Source organism: Notolepis coatsorum, assembly GCF_963971535.1.
Source record: "Notolepis coatsorum genome assembly, chromosome: 4".
In the NCBI taxonomy this organism is placed as follows: domain Eukaryota; kingdom Metazoa; phylum Chordata; class Actinopteri; order Aulopiformes; family Paralepididae; genus Notolepis; species Notolepis coatsorum.
Window position 1 is genome coordinate 69417421 of NC_140168.1, and position 18467 is coordinate 69435887.

Sequence of the window (18467 nt, forward strand, 5' to 3'; positions counted from 1 at the left end):
CGGATGTCATCCAGTTTATTGTCAATTGATTGTACATTGGCTAGCAATATACTGGGTAGTGGTGTTCGGTGTCGTCTGGATCTCAGCCTGTTACGGATCCCAGCTCTCTTCCCTCGCCGCCTGGTGATTCCTTTGTTCCTGGGATCAGGATCTGGTCCCATTGTTTTGAGAATCTCCAAAGGCCATTGCTGCGGTTCGGAAAGCTGATTCAGGGAGTAATCCAATCGGTAAGTTTCCCGTAATCCGATGTCTATAAGTGACTGACGGTCATACACATTAAATGCACCTACTGTTGGTACAGACAAAACTCTTAAAACTATAAATATTAACAAAAGTAAGCACAATCTCGACGGAGCGAACAGACAGGCGACCGGGCATAGCGGCGCCACCACTAACGTGCAGCCGTTAGTGGTTAACATACCGTTGTATAACTTGTATTTGTTCTGTACACAGCCGTACTGAACCTAAGGTCCAGTACTGAAACGGTTCGGTACGGATAAGTGTACCTTTACACCCCTAATTTTTATTGATACAATTTGTGAGACTGCTTAACGACCTGAGTGTTTATCAATACGACTATCGGTACTTTTCTATTATTTGGAGGAAAGACAGTGATTGATTCTTAACACATTGAGTGCCATGCCCCTTCCGGGAAGTGCATCTGGCCTTGCCGTCCATTAACCGCATGTAAACGCGCACCTTGTTTGTAGAGCTAAACCTATATTTTATATTATAGCTATGGGTCTAATAACGCTGTCGATTGTCAGTGAGTTGCTTCCAGTCAATGTGCAAAAAACAGATTATTTGAATGAATATAGTTTGGGTGCTTCTGAGTAATTCCAGGAAAAAGACGCGAAAACAGCTTTTTTGTGTAATTCAATAAACACGTTGTCATTTTTCGCCTGATTATCGAATCTTCCTGAAATCAACGCTAGATTATCATTATTATCCTTCCTCGTGCATACATGAAATGTGCCCTGGAGCGCGGTGCTCCCCCCCCCTCCCCTCCTGCACCCAACAGTAAAAAGCCACACACATAAAACACAGATAGCTTCAATCACGGTAGAAAAAATATCAGATCAATGCAAGATTTTATATATAGAGTCCTTACCTAGTCTCTGATGTAATGCAAAAAAGATAATCCAATTATCTGATCACCATTCCAGACAGTTATCCACAGCGATCCTGTCTCCAACGTTATTGGGCATTGCACATGAACGGGCGGGCGGGGTCAGTTGTCCAAGCCATCCCGACAAGCGCGTGTTTTGCCAGAGTGTTTAGGACCCACGCCGCAGCTTGGTAGAGAAAAGAAACACCGTTTCTAATGGAGTGCAATAGCCCTGCTGAATTATGAATGGCAATAGCGATTAAAAGAAATACTGTGAGAAAAACGTAGTTCTACGTTTCCGGCACTCAACCGTCGGGCGACAGAAACGTAGTTCTACGTGAACGGCACCCATTGTGTTAACAGAACTGCCATTGATGCTATTGCCCAATGGTGGCCAGAGTTGGTGGGGTTCTGACTCAAAGACAGTAGCTCAAGAGTGGTCGTCTGGTAATCTGAAGGTTCCCGGTTTGATTCCAGCAAATCCCGGTAGCATGTCAAAGTGTCCTTGAGCAAGACACTTAACCCCTAACTGCTCCGTCGGTGTGCGGATGTGTGCATGAATGGGTGAATGTGAGGCATAAGTTGTAAAGAGCTTTGGATAAAAGCTCTATATAAATGCAGTCCAAAGACATTTGCAACCGGGTCCATAGAGAACCAGGTCTCGATCCCCATTCCTATGACTGGAATGAGTAAATCTCAGAGATGGAAAAAGATTATCAAACACCTGTCTTGTCTTGACACTCCTTTCCTACAGAATGATATGGAGCCCCTATCTGTTCAATAATGTAACAATCACACAATAGAGGCCTTGCACAAAATGTTTGTGTTGTTCTTTTTCTTCTAAGATGGCTGCCTGTAACCATTGGCACACTTTCTGTGCAGCGGTAGGGCAGGTAAAACACTGGACAAGCATGATATTACTGTTCCACTGTGACTTGTTTACAAGATCCAGTAATAAGACACCAAAGTATTACATTTCTGTAATATCTTTCGCATATGTCAACAACGTTGTCTCTTCTGACATGGGATAAATGGGCTAAACATTCCTCAATTATGTTTCCCTGCAACTCTAAAAGTGATAGATTTTTGGACAATAAATGGTATGAAATACTTGATAATAGGGGGGGCGGAGCTAGGCGATCATGGAGTAGACGTGTTTCACGTGAGCTCCCTTCTACCGTGCGAAATATACGTTTCTCCCCATTAGTCTTTATTTTAGTTTTATTTGTTTTTTGTCTGCTTGTTGAGTCGTCGAGTTTCAACTACTGTAGTCTACTTTTTTCAACTTTCTGCGATGTCGGTGGTGGAGACCAGATCCATGAGCGCCCCAGCCAGCAAACTGCCACCGGGCCTGACCGCGCCGTCGCCCGGTATCGGTGAGATAAGCGAAACTGTGCTCTCGGTCATGACCAAGCTCCATGCAGACTTTGAGACACGCTTCGCTGAAACACAAAGAAAAGTGCTGGCGGATTTTTGTGATAACCTTCATCGAGAGATATCAGAGGAAATTAGGTTGGCGGTCGTCCCGTTGAAAGACAAGATGGAGTCGCTGCACGTTGTCTCCTCGGCTCATGCTAACGAACTAGCCACGCTAACGACAGAGGTCTCATTACAAGGCGAAAGGATGCCGGGTCTGGAGACCTCCCTGCTGGCTAGGCAGGCTGAAGTTGCCAAACTACAGTCGGTAATTGTGGAAATGCAGTCCCGGGAGAGACGCTACAACATCAGGATTGTTGGAGTACCGGAGGGCAACGAGGGAGGCCGTCTCTCTGAGACCATGCCGGAATTGCTGCAAGAAATACTGGGGAAAGATGTCCTCCCCACCCCTCCCGTATGTGAGTTGGCCTACAGAGCGGGCAGGACCAGTCCTGGCGTGAACAACGAGCCGAGGCCCATCATTGTCAAGCTGAACAGGCTTCAGCAGAGGGAACTCATCATGCGGTCGGCCCGTGCCAGAAGGGGTAATCTAAGGCTTGCCGATCACAAAGTGGCCATTTTCGAAGATTTTACGCCGGAGGTTCAAGCACAGAGAGGCGAATACAAAGTGGTCATGTCCAGGCTATGGAAACTAGGCCTGAGGCCCACGCTATTCGCTCCCGCGAAATTATCTGTGCTGGGTAAGGACGATGGTCGGCGTTCATTTTGGTCGTTGGCTAAAGCGAAGGAATATCTCGAGGCCGTCAAGGGGATAGCCGAGACTGTAGCTTGATATCTATGTCGGGTGAGTGACTTGGCATTGTGGGCCTGAATACATTGATAGGGCCGACTACTCACAAATGCTTGCTGTCATGCCCAGACATGCTAACTGTCCACTGCCCATTCAAACTAGTGGGGCTTCCCAATGACTTCTGTTACTTGCTAATGCTGTTTTTGATTGATTGATTGAAAAGTTTATTAACAGATTGCAGAATGGGTACAGTACAGTACAGCTCAATACATACAATTGTTAAGGGGATGCAGACCAGAGAAAGACTTTCGTCTTGTTTACATCAGGGTCCCCCATTTTCAATTCATCATAACATATATGACATACATGACATACAGATAGACAGTACTGCTACATCTATACATTTATGACATATCAGATTTGCAAATACAGTACTGTTTGTGATACAAAAGTGTCCAGAAAAGGAGTGTATATACATTTGGTGTAGAAACTGTACATTGGAGGAGGTTGGATGGGTGGGGTGGGGTTGGGTGGGTTGGGTGAGGGCTGTACATTGGAGGTGGGGGGGGTTGGGTAGGGGACACACACACATTTTACACTGTACATTGGAATACTGACAATGCCTTACTTGGTCATTTACTGTACAACTAGGTTAGGACATTTGTAGCGGCCAGTTTCGAATTGCAGTCTCACGTAGGTGTTTTTTGAGAGTGTTTTTGAAAGTGGGTAGTGATTCACATTCCTTTACAGCTTTGGGTAGGGCGTTCCACATTGATGTGGCATAATTGCGAAACGTGTTTAGTCCCTTGTTTGAGCCGAATCTGGGTTTTACATGATTTGTGGAGCTCCCTCTGGTGTTGTGATCGTGGTATTCACTGACCTTTGGGAAGTATTTTGACATGTACATGGGTACCTTGGTCGCGTAGTGTATCTTGTAGACCAGGCCCATTGCAAGTTGCTGTACTCTGTCGTCTACTCTAAGCCATCCTAGGTTGTCAAAGTGGGCAGGGGTGAGGTGGGTTCTAGGAGTCAGGTCAAGTAGTAGTCTGACTAGCTTGTTTTGAGATGTTTGTAGTTTGTTATTTAGTGCCTTTGAGGTGCTTTGGTACCATGAGGTGCAAGCATAGTCGTAGTACCCTTGAATGAGTGCTCCTGCTAGAGTCTTCAGGGTATTCTTGTTTACCAGAGAGGAGATCCGGTACAAGAATCGCGTTCGTTGGTTGACTTTTTTTATTACATTGGATGCCATTTTGTCACAGGAAAGATTAGCCTCTAGGATGGAACCCAGGTAGGTAATTTCATCTTTCCTTGTGATAATATTGTCACCCACTGTAACCGAGAAGCCGTCGGTCTTGCTGAGTTTGTTATTTGAACCGAAGAGAATGGACTCTGTTTTGCCCATGTGTAATGATAGTTTGTTGTCGGCGAGCCATATGCAGATTTTGCCTAGTTCCGAGGGCTTTTTCAACCTGTAACTTGTTCTTGTCAGAGACCAGCAGGGCTGAGTCATCCGCAAACAGGAACAAGTTGCAGTCACAAGCTGACGACATGACATTTGCATAAATTAGGAATAGTAGCGGTCCTCATGGTCGTACTTGTGTATCGCCTCTATGAAAGCTAGCGAGCTAGCTGAACAATGTACATAACAGACTCTAACGTGCTATCCGGATTCATCACTAGCTTACGCGCTAGCCTCGGGCTAGCTAGCGCGCTGCGTCTATCGTCTGCGTCGAGGCATTCGAGACCCGTTAATATTTACGTATTTTGGTTGTTGTTGCTGTTTAAGTGACATCGGTTTGCACAATTCATGTTTTGAGCTTTGGGCTCCAGTAGGAGAAGATCGGTTGAATATATATATATACAATATATGATAACAGGTTGTGTCAGGTATTGCTTATTACTATCCCCGGGTTAATGAAGGTGTTTAATTCTATTCTTACATAGGTTATGTCATTCCAGCCGTTGTGCCTGATCAGAGGGGCTGTTACATGTGTGCACTTTGACCATAACCCCCTTTTCTCCCTTTCTTCTTATTGTCGTTGTTTAAATTACATCTGTTTGCGCAATTTACCTGTGATCCGATCCTGCCTTAGACTATCTGCTGGTATGCTTTAATTAAATTTAGTTTTGAATGTTCCTTTATCCATTTATGCTATAACATTGCGACATTAATATGCAGACTCGGAAGTAGATGGTTTCAGGGTTGATGTTGAGTTATTATATAATAATTAGGGACGGCTATTTTTTCCATTATAGTTGTCTCATGTTAGGGCCAAGGCTCACGGTGGTTTCCGACCGATATCTTTATTGAATTTAATTTTAATTTGTGTTTATTGGACTAGTGGGGGTTTAATCAGGGGTTTATCTAGAGGGGGGTCGGAGTGGAGAGCGTCTTATTGGATCCATGACTCCAGTGGGAAATGATAGGAAGATGACCATCCTTAGTGGATGGGGCATAGGGAGGGGATTGGAGAGTGGGTATAGGAGGGTTTATAATAGGACGGGTGGGTTAGCGTTTAGAGTAGAAGGAGGGGGGGTTGTAACTGGGGTGGCATTTTTATGTGTTTTATGTACTGTTGTCTTATATGTGTGTAATTGTTCCTCCTCTGAACTCCTGGGATTGACCGTCTGGGCCCGCCTGGATCAACGCCTCTGTACTCAGCCTGGCTGCACTGGTATGTTCTCTACGCATTTAGACGAACTCGACCATGGCTAAATTGAATATTTTAATTTGGAACGCGGGGGGTCTTAGCGCCCCACACAAGCGTGCCAGTGTCCTTTGGTTATTGAAGAGAAGAAATATTGACATTGCTCTCCTTAGTGAGACGCATTTATTGGTGGGTGATGTGTCAAGGCTAGCAAATCGACTATCACGTTATCTCTCATCAGCCGATGATAAGACGAAAGGAGTCGTCATAGTTACAAGACGTAACCTTGATATCAAAGTCCTGGATGTGTGGTCGGACACGGAGGGAAGGATTACTATAGCAAAATTTGAGTTCTCTCATAGGAAGATGGCATTAATAGCATTGTATGCTCCTAACACGTTTGATTCAGCGTTCTATAATACAATCACAAAGAATATGTTGGAACTTACTGGATACGCTCTCATTGTGGGTGTCGACTTTAATGCGTGCTGGGATGCGGAGATGGATAGGTCCGGGTCCTCTGAAACAAGCGACCAAAAACGGTCCTCTAAGGCCCTCAGGATGTGGGCCCAGGACACGGGGCTCGCAGACCTATGGCGCTTATCCAATCCCACCCTCAAGGATTACTCTCACCTGTCTGCCAGACACAAAACCTTCTCTCGAATAGACTATTCATTCGCATCCCCTAATATGTTGATAGTTTTGACGTCTCATTGGTTCCCCTGGCTCTCTCGGACCACAAAGGGATTTTCCTTGTGGCAACCTTTGGCAGGCTCTCCACGAGAGCTCCCAGGTGGCGTTTTAACTCAACCTTATTAAAGAATGATGATTTCTGTTCTGAGTTCAGGAGTAAACTAGCTGAATTCTTGCAGATCAATGTTGGCACGGTCGATGACCCCAGGGTCCTATGGAACGCATTGAAAGGATTTATCAGGGGTCATGTCACACTTTTCGCCTCCAATTTGTGTAAATCCCGGTCAAAAAAACGAGGAGGACTGGAAACATTGTATGCGGACCTATACAGTGAACGACTAAACACACAACGTAAGATAGTCAAGAAGGAAATAAACTCCATACTTAAACAACAGTCTGAGTTCTTGATACATAGGACAAGGCAAAATTACTACTTTCACGGCTCCAGGCCTAGCCATCTATTGGCAATGAAAATACGCTCGAATGATCATTTCTCGGATATCCCCTCGATCAAGACGCGACAGGGTACAATCACTACTGATTTGAAAAAGATCAACGACACTTTTAAAGAGTTTTACTCACAGTTATATAGCTCAGAGGTTAATCTCGACGACTCTAAATTTGAATCGTTCATTGGCGGGCTTGAGATACCCCACATTTCTGAGGAAGAGGCTAAGGAACTGGGGAAACCGATCACTCATGGAACTAAGGGAGACGATTGCTGAAATGCAGAGGGGTAAGGCACCAGGCTGGGATGGTATTCCACCCGAGGTGTATTTAGCTTTCTGGGACCAACTGGGTCCATTGATGCTCGATATGATCAATTACGCTATCGAAGAAGGGGAGTTCTCAAGAGATGTCAACATGGCGTTGATTTCTTTACTTCTCAAGAAGGACAAAGATCCCAATGATTGTGGTAGCTATAGGCCCTTGAGTCTTCTCGGGCCGATTTAAAAGTGTTTGCCAAGGTGCTGGCCCGCCGCCTGCAGAGATTTATGACGGTATTGGTACACTGCGATCAAACTGGTTTTATCCCGGGGCGCCTGGCTGCAGATAATCTTAGGAGGCTGTTGCATGTAGTCGATAACAGTAAAGACAATACAGCTCCGTCCACTGTTCTGTCTTTGGATGCCATGAAGGCGTTTGACAGACTAGAATGGTCATACCTGTGGAAGGTACTTGAGGTCATGGGTCTTGGAAAGAATTTTATTCATATGATTAAAGTCCTGTATGCCTCGCCGTCGGCAATGATACTGACAGGCAAAAACTGTTCCACACTTTTCCCAGTCTCCAGATCTTCTAGACAGGGTTGTCCTCTGAGCCCAGGACTATTCGCGCTTTCCCTCGAACCATTGGCCCAATTTATTAGGCAATCGGAGGACATCGTCCCCATAATGATCAATAATACACCACACAAAATTGCTCTCTATGCGGATGACCTACTGATTTTTATGGATGACCCTTCCCGGTCGGCCACAAAATTATTGGGAATAATCGACGACTTTGGTAAATTGTCAGGCTTTAAGATTAACTGGAACAAATCAGCCTGCCTACCTCTTAATGAGCTGGCCAAGGCGGTGCGACTACCAGCTGATATCCCCATAGTGGAACATTTTAAATACTTAGGTATAGAGATATTCCCCACGCTGAGTCAAACTACTAAGTACAACTTCACGGGTACTTATGATAAAATACGCCAGGATCTAGACAGATGGTCGTCCCTTCCTAACTCCTTACAAGCCTGAGCTTCCATAATCAAAATGAACGTCCTGCCTAGGATACATTTTGTTAGCTCAATGCTCCCCCTGCCCCCTCCAATAGACCACTGGCGCAAGGTACAATCGATGGTATCTAAGTTTATCTGGAATAACAAACGCCCGAGAATCAAAAGAGCTACTACTCAACGTAGGAAACAAGATGGGGGGCCTCGCAATCCCAGATTTTAAGCTTTATTTCTGGTCCTTTTCACTGAGACCTCTGATGTGCTGGCTAGACCCTGTAGATGCTGTATCTTGGCGCTCCTTAGAGGCGGCGGCGTTCTCACCGCTAAGATTGCAGGATGTGGTGTACTCCACTGTCTCTATTTCGAAATGCCGGCTGAGGTATGGACCGATCATAACTCACGTGATCCAAACGTGGCGTAATGTACAGAAGTCGTGTGGGGTTAAATGCCCATGGCACCTGGACTCTCCAATTTTTAATAACCAGCAATTACTTGTTGGGCACAAGCCGGTTAATATTCCTCAATGGCAGAGGAGGGGAGTTCATACTCTGGAGGATATTTATGATAAGAACGGCCTCCGTGCGTTTCAGGACTTAAGAGAATTTTATGATCTTCCCGGCGAGTCCTTTCTTTACCTTCAACTAAGGTCAGCGCTGAGGGCGCATGGCGTGCCGTGGGCTCAAGCTTTGCAACCACACCCCTTCCTCAGGCTCATAGTGGACAGGACGACCTCCAGAGGGTTTGTCTCAGACTTTTATACGCTCTTAATTCAGTCCACGTATAAAAATGTATCATTGGATACAATCTGGCGTGTGGATATCCCGGAGTTGGACCCCGAGTTTGACGGGGATGATGTTTGGGCAAATGTGGCATTATCTTCCCGCAACCCCAATCACCAGAAAATTTATTTTAATTATATTCATAGGACCTATCTTACACCTAGGAAGCTATTTGCTATGGGACTGATAACCGACTCTCTGTGCACTTTGTGCTCTCAAAAGGCCACTGGCACTTATATGCGTATGTATGGGATTGCCCACCAGTGGCCCGCTTCTGGAGGTCAATAGCGGACAAACTTTCTGATCTGTGTGGCTTAACTATCCCATTCACAGCTGTTACGCTACTCCTGAACGATATAACAACACTACCCGCGTCCGTACAACTGAAAAGGGTTGTCCTAGCGGGCGTCACAGCGGCGAAGAAGCTAATAGCAATGAGATGGAAGGAGCCGGAGAAGCTCACAGTGATTAACTGGTCCCTAACACTGTTGGATGTGATTTATCTTGAGATATCCACGGCGCGGGTGATTGGGGTAGGGCAGGCTGGGATTGACCTGTGGTTCGCAGCAGCTGAGAAGGTCAGGACCGCCGTGTGCGGCTGAGCGGGGTTGGGGTGCTTGTTCGGGGGAGTCCGGCGGTCTCATGGGAGGGGGAGGAGGAAATGTCTTGTATGTCTTGTCTTTTGTTATGTCTTGAATTTAACTAGGGATTTATTGGGGGACAGCTATTTAGCTATTTCTTCACTATTTGGTCATTTATTAGATAGCCCCCCTTGAAACCTTGAAACCTTGGAACCTTGAAACCTTGAAATTTTGAAATTTTGAAACTTAAAATTTAAAAAGGTTGAACTCTATTTTCTTTTCTTTTTGTCTTTATAATTTATAAATGGTTATTTCTGTATTATTGTTTTTGTTATTTTCCTGTGAAGTTCTGTGTATTGTGATTGTGGTTAATGTGTTGTCTTGTTTCATGTAATTAACACTTTAACTGCCGGAAGACGTGTTTAGGCGTCCTTCCCCGCCATGCTCAAGTTGCCGAAGACGCCGTAACTCGTCTTTGATATCAATATTTCAAAAATCTGTGATCGGATTCATATTTCCCATCCGCTGGCCTGAGACCCACCAAAAAGCCCCACTGAACCCTCTAGCGCAGGGGTCAGCAACCTTTTTGACATGGAGTGCCTGTTTGAAATATAGTTGTAACTAGTGTGCCTCAACAATATTCCATGCATCGTAAAAATTCTTTCTCATAATCAGGTCTTTTTAATGATAATTTTTACATTATTACATCATTATTGTTATTATTAACACTATTATTATGATGGTTGTATCAACCCTAAATCTGAGTTGGGGGGGGGGGGGATGCAATGCAGACAAACAGCTGCATACAGTGTGACCATTTCACTCACATTTGCCCATTCATTTTTGGACACATCACACACCATTGGTGTGTGTACTGTACGTGTGCTGTCATAGCTCCACCTAAAGGCCTAATGGAGAACACCAGGATGTGAATGTGAGGTATATCGTGTAAATAAGTTTTGATTGATCGCAAGACTACACTGTAAAAAAAAATATAATAAGTTACCAGAACTTAAAAATATTGAGTTCAGTTACTGTGCATTAAGGTTTTCAGTTTTCAATCCATAATAAGTTAACAGAAAAATAAGTACACAACCACATTATTTCAACCTAATAAAACTATGTTTATTGTCATTGTTTTAAGAACACAAGTTGACTTGGTAATACTCACATTTTGAGTAAAAAAAATGGCTTTTAACATGTGCAATGTTCAATGAAATTCAGTGCAATTGCCTAGGGTTGCCTACCCCTGCTCTAGTGGTTCAAGAGCGCCATCTGGTGGCCGATCGGCGCAATCGCCTAACAGGAAGTTACTTGGACGATGTGCTGTTCTCCCATATTACTTCCGGGCACTCGGTAAAGGTCCCGGCACTCTAGCTCGTCACAATACATAGCGATCCGTTGCCAATAACTCGATAAACAACATGATTTGGACGTATATACCATTATACAACCTGGAAATGGACCGGGTATTCCAACATCCCATAATAGGAAAATGTATACTCCACGCTCAACGCCCAACGGCGCGAGGAAGATACGGTAAGATTCAGCGTTATTTTTCAATGTCTTCTATACTAACTGATCTGATGAACATGTGACCCACATTAGATGAATGGTATAACGCTGCCCACGGAATTATAAACGCCCCCTCGCCCATCCGGTCAACATCATATGACGTGTAGTAACTTCCAGAAGTCCGTCCAGTTGGATTTTTTTATATCGCGCCGATTGCTATCAAACTGTATTTGATCATCAATATAATGCATTTGGGGCTATAAATCACGTTCTGGAGAAAGCTGCAGAAAGAGATGAAAGAGTTTTGGACTTCCGGTTTAGCACAATATGTAGCGCACGCATTTGGCAACTGCTCCGCTCCCACCAACGTTAATTTCGTTAAAAACATTATTTGGACAATACCAAAAGAGAATAGACCACATCGTATGTATTGATAAGACCTTCTACTAACTATATCAAAAGACAACATGGGTAAGGATAGAGGAAAGCCGGTAAAGAAACAAGATACGGTAACTTCAGCGGCGCAGAACGAAACAAGACCAAGAAGACGCGTTCTAGCCGACGCGGGTACAGAGCAGTTGGCGACAAGCCCCGACGAGGAGAATGAAGAGGAAAATATACCGGGACCATCGACTATGGTCCCCGACAGAGAGACAATAGATGTCAACATAACAGGAGCGACAGGAACAAGCTCCGTGAGAGTTAGAGCAGCTGATCTGGATAAGATAATAGCAAACAAATCCACCGTCACCGTCACTGCACCTATATCACCAATTGAAACAAGCAGTACAACCACACCACCCGATTTCAACACACTGACTAACCTGATGAAAGAACAGATTACACACATCGAGGCGCTCAAAGCAAACGTCGATGAGCTCAAAGCACACGTCGAAGATAAATTCGATCGCATCGATGCTAAATTGGAGGAAGTCAAGAAAGCGGTCGCCGCACAGTCAGAGCGAATCACGACAGTGGAGAATTCGGTGACAGATATTACACTGGCAGTCAAAGTGATCGAAAACACCATCGACAAGGGCATGACAGAGATGGCAATTGAGATAGAAATTGTGAAAGAAGCATGCCGGAGGGAAATACAAGAGGTTAAAAATGAATCGATGGAGAGGCTACTCGAATCCCAACGCTACCACAGGCGAAATAACATCCGCATTGTAGGGCTTGATGAAGCAGTAAATTGCGAAGACGCCAACTTTCCAACAGTGCTATCAGCGATTTTGGGTAACAACCCTCCAAACACAGTGCCGAAAGTGGACCAAGTTTACAGAATCGGTCCTCGGGGGCATAGAAACAACGGGCCAAGAGTCATCATTGTTACTCTGCGGAAGACATCAATAAGAGATGACATCATCAAAATTGCTTGCATCCAACGTGGGAATCTGAAATATGGTGATAATGCAATATTTATCTACGAAGATCTAAGCAAAGACGCCATCGCTCGACGTCTACCATACAAGGAGGTGATGCAAAAAATTTTCAAATCTGGTCACAAGCCAAGGCTAGCATACCCGGCGCTGTTATCGATCGTGGGCAGTGACGGCCGCAGGTTTGGATTATACACACCTAAAGATGCTGAGGATTATTTGAATCGACATGGAGCAGATACCCCAAGGCAGGACGACAATGTCTGAAAACAGATAAGCCTCTTTCTCAGTGTATATCAGTATTAGAATGACTTTATTGTGTTCATCAAGGTAGCAGACGATATGCAGGCCGTCTATACCAATGCGTACTGTGTATAATACGATCCGTAATACATTATAATTTCAGACTCTGGTCTCCGGGGAGACAAATACATACCATTGCAAAAAGATCAATCTGGAATATTCTGGTTTTATCGCTCGAATGCCCTGGGTCTCTTAGATCATTCTGGAACATAACAACAGTCTATTGGCACTAGTATATTCTACAACCTTCTAGAATATAATGCACCATGACAACGAAGGCCTACAACTCTAACATTAAACATCCGGTGTGTATATACATAGCAGATAATCAATTGAATGAAGTTCAATCAGTCCTTAATAATACTTTAAAAATCAACCACACCTAAACGTATGAACACTACAAGGTTATTCTAACAATTTAAGTAATCACTCCACTGATGAAGTGACTGGCACATTGAAGCTCTAAAAGGCTCTGCTTTTCTATTTTATCTAATCAGTTAATTCGGTTCTAGTGGCTTCTCCGCGTTGATTATTATTCTATCTCTCATTCCTTATCTATATCTTTATTTTTTTTTCTTTTTTTTTCTCATTATTCAATTTTTTCTCTATCTTTTAACTTACATTGTTCTTTTCCATTGTTCTTCACATTAAGGTGTCAATATTTCTCTACAATCTTTTCCTTTTTCCTGACTTTCCTACATGTTAGTAGAGGGTTCAAATGAATATGTCGATGAAAGTTTATTCTCTTTTTAAATTTGTCATTTATCACAATATTTCATTACAGTAAGGGAAGGTGCAAGACCAAAAGCGACATTCTATTGCATTAGAATGAAAATGTTAGATCCTATGGCAATTAGCATAGGAAGATTAGGATTACAATGCTCAGTTTGGGCAATCCGGTGGACTAAGGGAGAGAGTCATTCGCGGAGGATGTGTTTTTGGAACACAGGCCTGTACGACTCTCTGGGCGAGGGGAAAATAGGGGATTTTTATTTGTATATATATATGTTTTTAAGCTCGGCTCTCAACGGGACCTCATTAATTGGATGTACATCTATTGTAGCTTCGCACTCCAGAAGCATTACCAAAAACTACACAAAAACATGCATAGATTATGGCTAGTTTGAATATAATGGTATGGAACACCGGTGGGATAAACAAACACAAACGCAAAAGCGTGCTCACACTGATGAAAAAAGAACATGTGGACGTGGCTCTATTAAGCGAAACGCACATTTTAGAGGAAGACATAAATACGTTAGCGGATAACATATACCATAATATTAGTCACTCTTCTTTTGGTACGAGAACTAGAGGTGTAGCCATAGTCGTCAGACGTAAATTAAATATCGAATTGAAAGGGGTATGGTCGGATGCTGAGGGGCGTATAACTATAGCTAGGATTTTACATAATAACAGGAAAATTGCGTTGGCAGCGGTATATGCCCCAAATTTGTACGAAGTAGGTTTCTTCACTTCACTAACCGGAGAAATGTTAAACCATCCCGAGTACTCATATATAATAGGTGCGGATTTTAATGCCATTTGGAATCCAAGGATGGACAAATCTTACCTTGCCTTTTCCAGCGAACAAAAAAATTCATCTAAAGCATTAAAAGATTGGTCAAAGTCTACAGGGGTAATTGATTTATGGCGTTCACTTAATCCCATGACCCGTAAGTACTCCTGTCGTTCGGCGAGACACAACACATTATCCAGAATTGATTACGTCTTTGCATCCCCGAGAATATTTGATAAATATGAAGTGGAAATGATACCCAATGCGCTATCAGATCACTGTTACTTAATCCTGGAAGCAACATTTGGTACACTATCTTCCCGGGCCCCAAGATGGCGTTTTAATACTATGCTGCTTAACAACAAGGAATTCATTACACAAATTAAAGAAGCTCTCACAGTATTCCTACGGGATAATGCAAACGCGGAGCAAGACCCCAGAATATTATGGATGTCGGTAAAGGGTATGATCAAGGATTTCACGGATAGATTTTCCTCCATATTGCGCAAAAATCAATGCACAAAACTGTCTGAAATGGAAACGCTTTACTCAACGCTTTTTAATTCTTTAAAATACAACAACTCTACTAGACTAGAAAACCAAGTTAACATTCTAAAGACAGAGATCAAAGCAATATACAGACAAAAATCGGAAATGCAAATACGCAGCACAAGACAACAGCAGTATTTCCAAGGTTCTAAACCTAGTCACCTATTAGCCATGCGATTAAGAATTAATGCAAAATTTGCAGATATAACTGCCATTAGAAAACAACAAGTACTTGTAACGGACCCCAAAATAATAAACGATACATTCAAAGAATTCTACTCCGACTTGTATAATTCAGAAACGACCTTTGATCAAAACAAATTAGACACATATCTTAATCAAATTACTCTCCCTAAACTTTCGGAGGACGACGCTAAACAGTTAGAAGCACCGATCACATTAGAAGAACTCAAGAAGGCCATATCCGGAATGAAAAACGGTAAGGCTCCGGGAAAAGACGGTATCCCATCAGAAATGTACCTTTCTTGCTGGGACATATTTGGACCCTTATTACTAAATATGATCTTATACTCAGTCAAGGAGGGGAGCTTCCATAAACACCACAATATCGCACTCATTTCAGTCCTTCTCAAAAAAGACAAAGACCCCACTGAGTGCGGTAGTTACCGACCTTTAAGCCTCCTCGGAACCGATGTCAAACTGTACTAAGATATTAGCCATCAGATTGCAAAAGCATATGACGTCTTTAGTTCATCCGGACCAAACTGGCTTCATAAGAGGTCGCCTGATCAATGATAACATAAGGCGAATACTGCACGTACTAGATGCAGACAAAGAGGACACCACACCTAAGGCGATGCTATCCCTGGATGCTATGAAAGCATTTGACAGGCTGGAATGGTCGTTTCTATGGGCAGTATTAGAAAGGATGGGGTTAGGAAAAGGATTCATTGATATGATTAAAGTACTATACAAGGACCCATCGGCCATGATTACAACAGGCACATTCATCTCCGAAATCTTTCCGGTATCACGCTCAGCCAGACAGGGTTGCCCTCTTAGTCCCGGACTATTCGATCTATCATTAGAGCCTTTAGCACAATTTATAAGACAATCCCAACACATAGAACCAATCGTAATCAAGGGCACACAACATAAAATTAGTTTATATGCGGACGACGTAATATTGTTCATGCAAAACCCCAACACCACATTGCCGCATCTACTCAAGTTGATGGAGAACTTTGGTGATTTATCGGGATTTAAAATAAATTGGCCGAAGTCGGCTTTCCTTCCTCTTAACATCCGTGCAAAAAAAGACACAACCCTCCCAGGCGCGATACCCATGGTTAAACATTTTAGATGCTTGGGTGTGGAAATATTTCCCACCATAAGACAAACGGTGAAGCACAATTACACAAAAATACAGAACAAAATCAAAGACGACCTGGACAGGTGGGCAAAACTTAAAAACTCAGTACAGGCAAGGGTATCAATAGTTAAGATGGATGTATTACCAAGAATCAATTTCATCAGCTCAATGCTACCGTTACCTCCTCCAGAGGGCTACTGGAAAAGATTACAATCCTCCACATACAAATTTATTTGGAATAACAAACCACCTTGCATAAAAAGATCCACCGCACAGAGAAATAAAGCAGACGGTGGCATGGCAGTTCCAGATTTTTTACAATATTTTAAGGCTTTCACATTAAGACCATTGAAAATATGGTTTGATCCCCAGGCTTTGGTATCTTGGAGAGAATTGGAAGAAAACATAGTAGCCCCACAGAGACTGAAAGACATAGCACACACTAAACTTTCAATCAAGCATTGTGAGCGGGAATTTGGCCCCATAATTACCCATGCAATCAGAACATGGCGGGAAACACAAAAGAAATATCCTAACCCTCAAAAATGGCATAATCACACTCCCATATTCAATAACAATGCACTCTTAATGGGAAAACGCCCTATAAGATTCCCTATATGGGAAGAGCAAGGCATACACTCATTAGGGGATATTTTTAATAACCAGGGCTTCTGTAGTTATGGCGAAATATGCACAAAGTTTAACCTCACCAAGTCCACATGGCTTTTTTACATACAGTTACGACTATGTCTGAGGTCTCACGGTGTTCCATTACTCATACCAATTGAACACCACAGATACCACAATTTTTTCTATGAAAGAGAAACATTGGGAGGTTTTGTATCAGGTTTTTATTATCAATTACTAACGTCCTCGTATGAAACCCTTCAACTAGACACTGTCTGGAGGAGGGATATACCAGACCTGGAAAATGACTTTGATTGGCAAGGAGCCTGGGCAAATGTCCGACTTACATCAAGGAACCCGGATCATCAACTAATCAATCTGAACTATATTCACAGGACATACTTGACTCCTATAAGACTGTGCAGAATGGGGCTTAAACAAGACTCCAAATGCTCCCAATGTACAAATGGGGACGAAGGAACATTTATGCACATGTATTGGGACTGCCCACCAGTTAAGGCATTCTGGAAAGATGTGTCCCAACAATTATCAAAACTCGTATCTTGGAATATACCTGTACACCCCTCGGTATTACTATTGAATGATGTTTTTGAGTTTGCAGTGAATCCACAGCTAAAGAGATTGGTTTTATCGGGTATCACAGTAGCTAAAAAGCTGATCGCATCACGCTGGTTTCAACTGGAAAAAATGTGCCGGAAAGTTTGGTTTCTTACATATCTCGATGTGATATATCAAGAAATATCTACAGCAAGAATTCTGGGTCTCAATGAATCCAAAATGTCAATGTGGGTAGAAGTGGTGGAGAGAATAAAAGCTAGCTTATAATGGTAGTGTCTGGTTAGGAGTGAGGGATAATGGAGGTACTATCCAAGGGGGGGTCCGGGAGGGGGGGGTTCGAGCTGGAGCATATGTGTGTAGGGTTTTAGAAAATAGGTATTAGGGGTATATTCTATACTAACATTTATATAATTGTAATTTCGCTGGATATACACTGTATACGGTTAAAATGTTATTATAGACTATTTTTGTTTTATCTTGTTTCTGTACTTGCATGTAATTTTAACCACCTTGACTGAAAGTTTCATTATGCATTATGTGTTGAGTACTGACTTTTAATCATTTTTGTTTTGCAATAATAAAAAAAAAAAAAAAAAAAAAAAAAAAAGAGATGAAAACATACTTATACTTGTTTAGATCATATTTTAGTATGAATATGTGAATGAAAAAGTTTAACGTTCATACACCCTGAACAATACATATAGGACATTGAATGGGCCCTAATAATGGCAATTTAGCAATCGAATTTAAAAAGTTATAGCCCTGCAAAGAAGGGGAATTTCTCCATAGACAAATAGAGCTGGCAACCTATGGTATATCATGAATTTAGCCTTAGGCAATCAAAGTGTTAATAATAAAAAAAAAATGATCAAAAAAAATTTAAATACTTGATAATAGTGTAGTTGATGCAGTAACGGGGGGGTCATGAGACAATAAAGTATTAATCCACATGACAACATGC

At 42.8% G+C, this 18467-nt stretch overlaps 1 protein-coding gene across 1 annotated transcript in view; it reads left to right on the forward strand.

Moving 5' to 3' along the window:
• The window catches only part of LOC311227219 (sentrin-specific protease 6-like), a 67825-nt gene that overhangs the window by 11133 nt on the left and 38225 nt on the right, over positions 1-18467 (forward strand). The gene's annotated exons all lie outside the window — the stretch shown is intronic.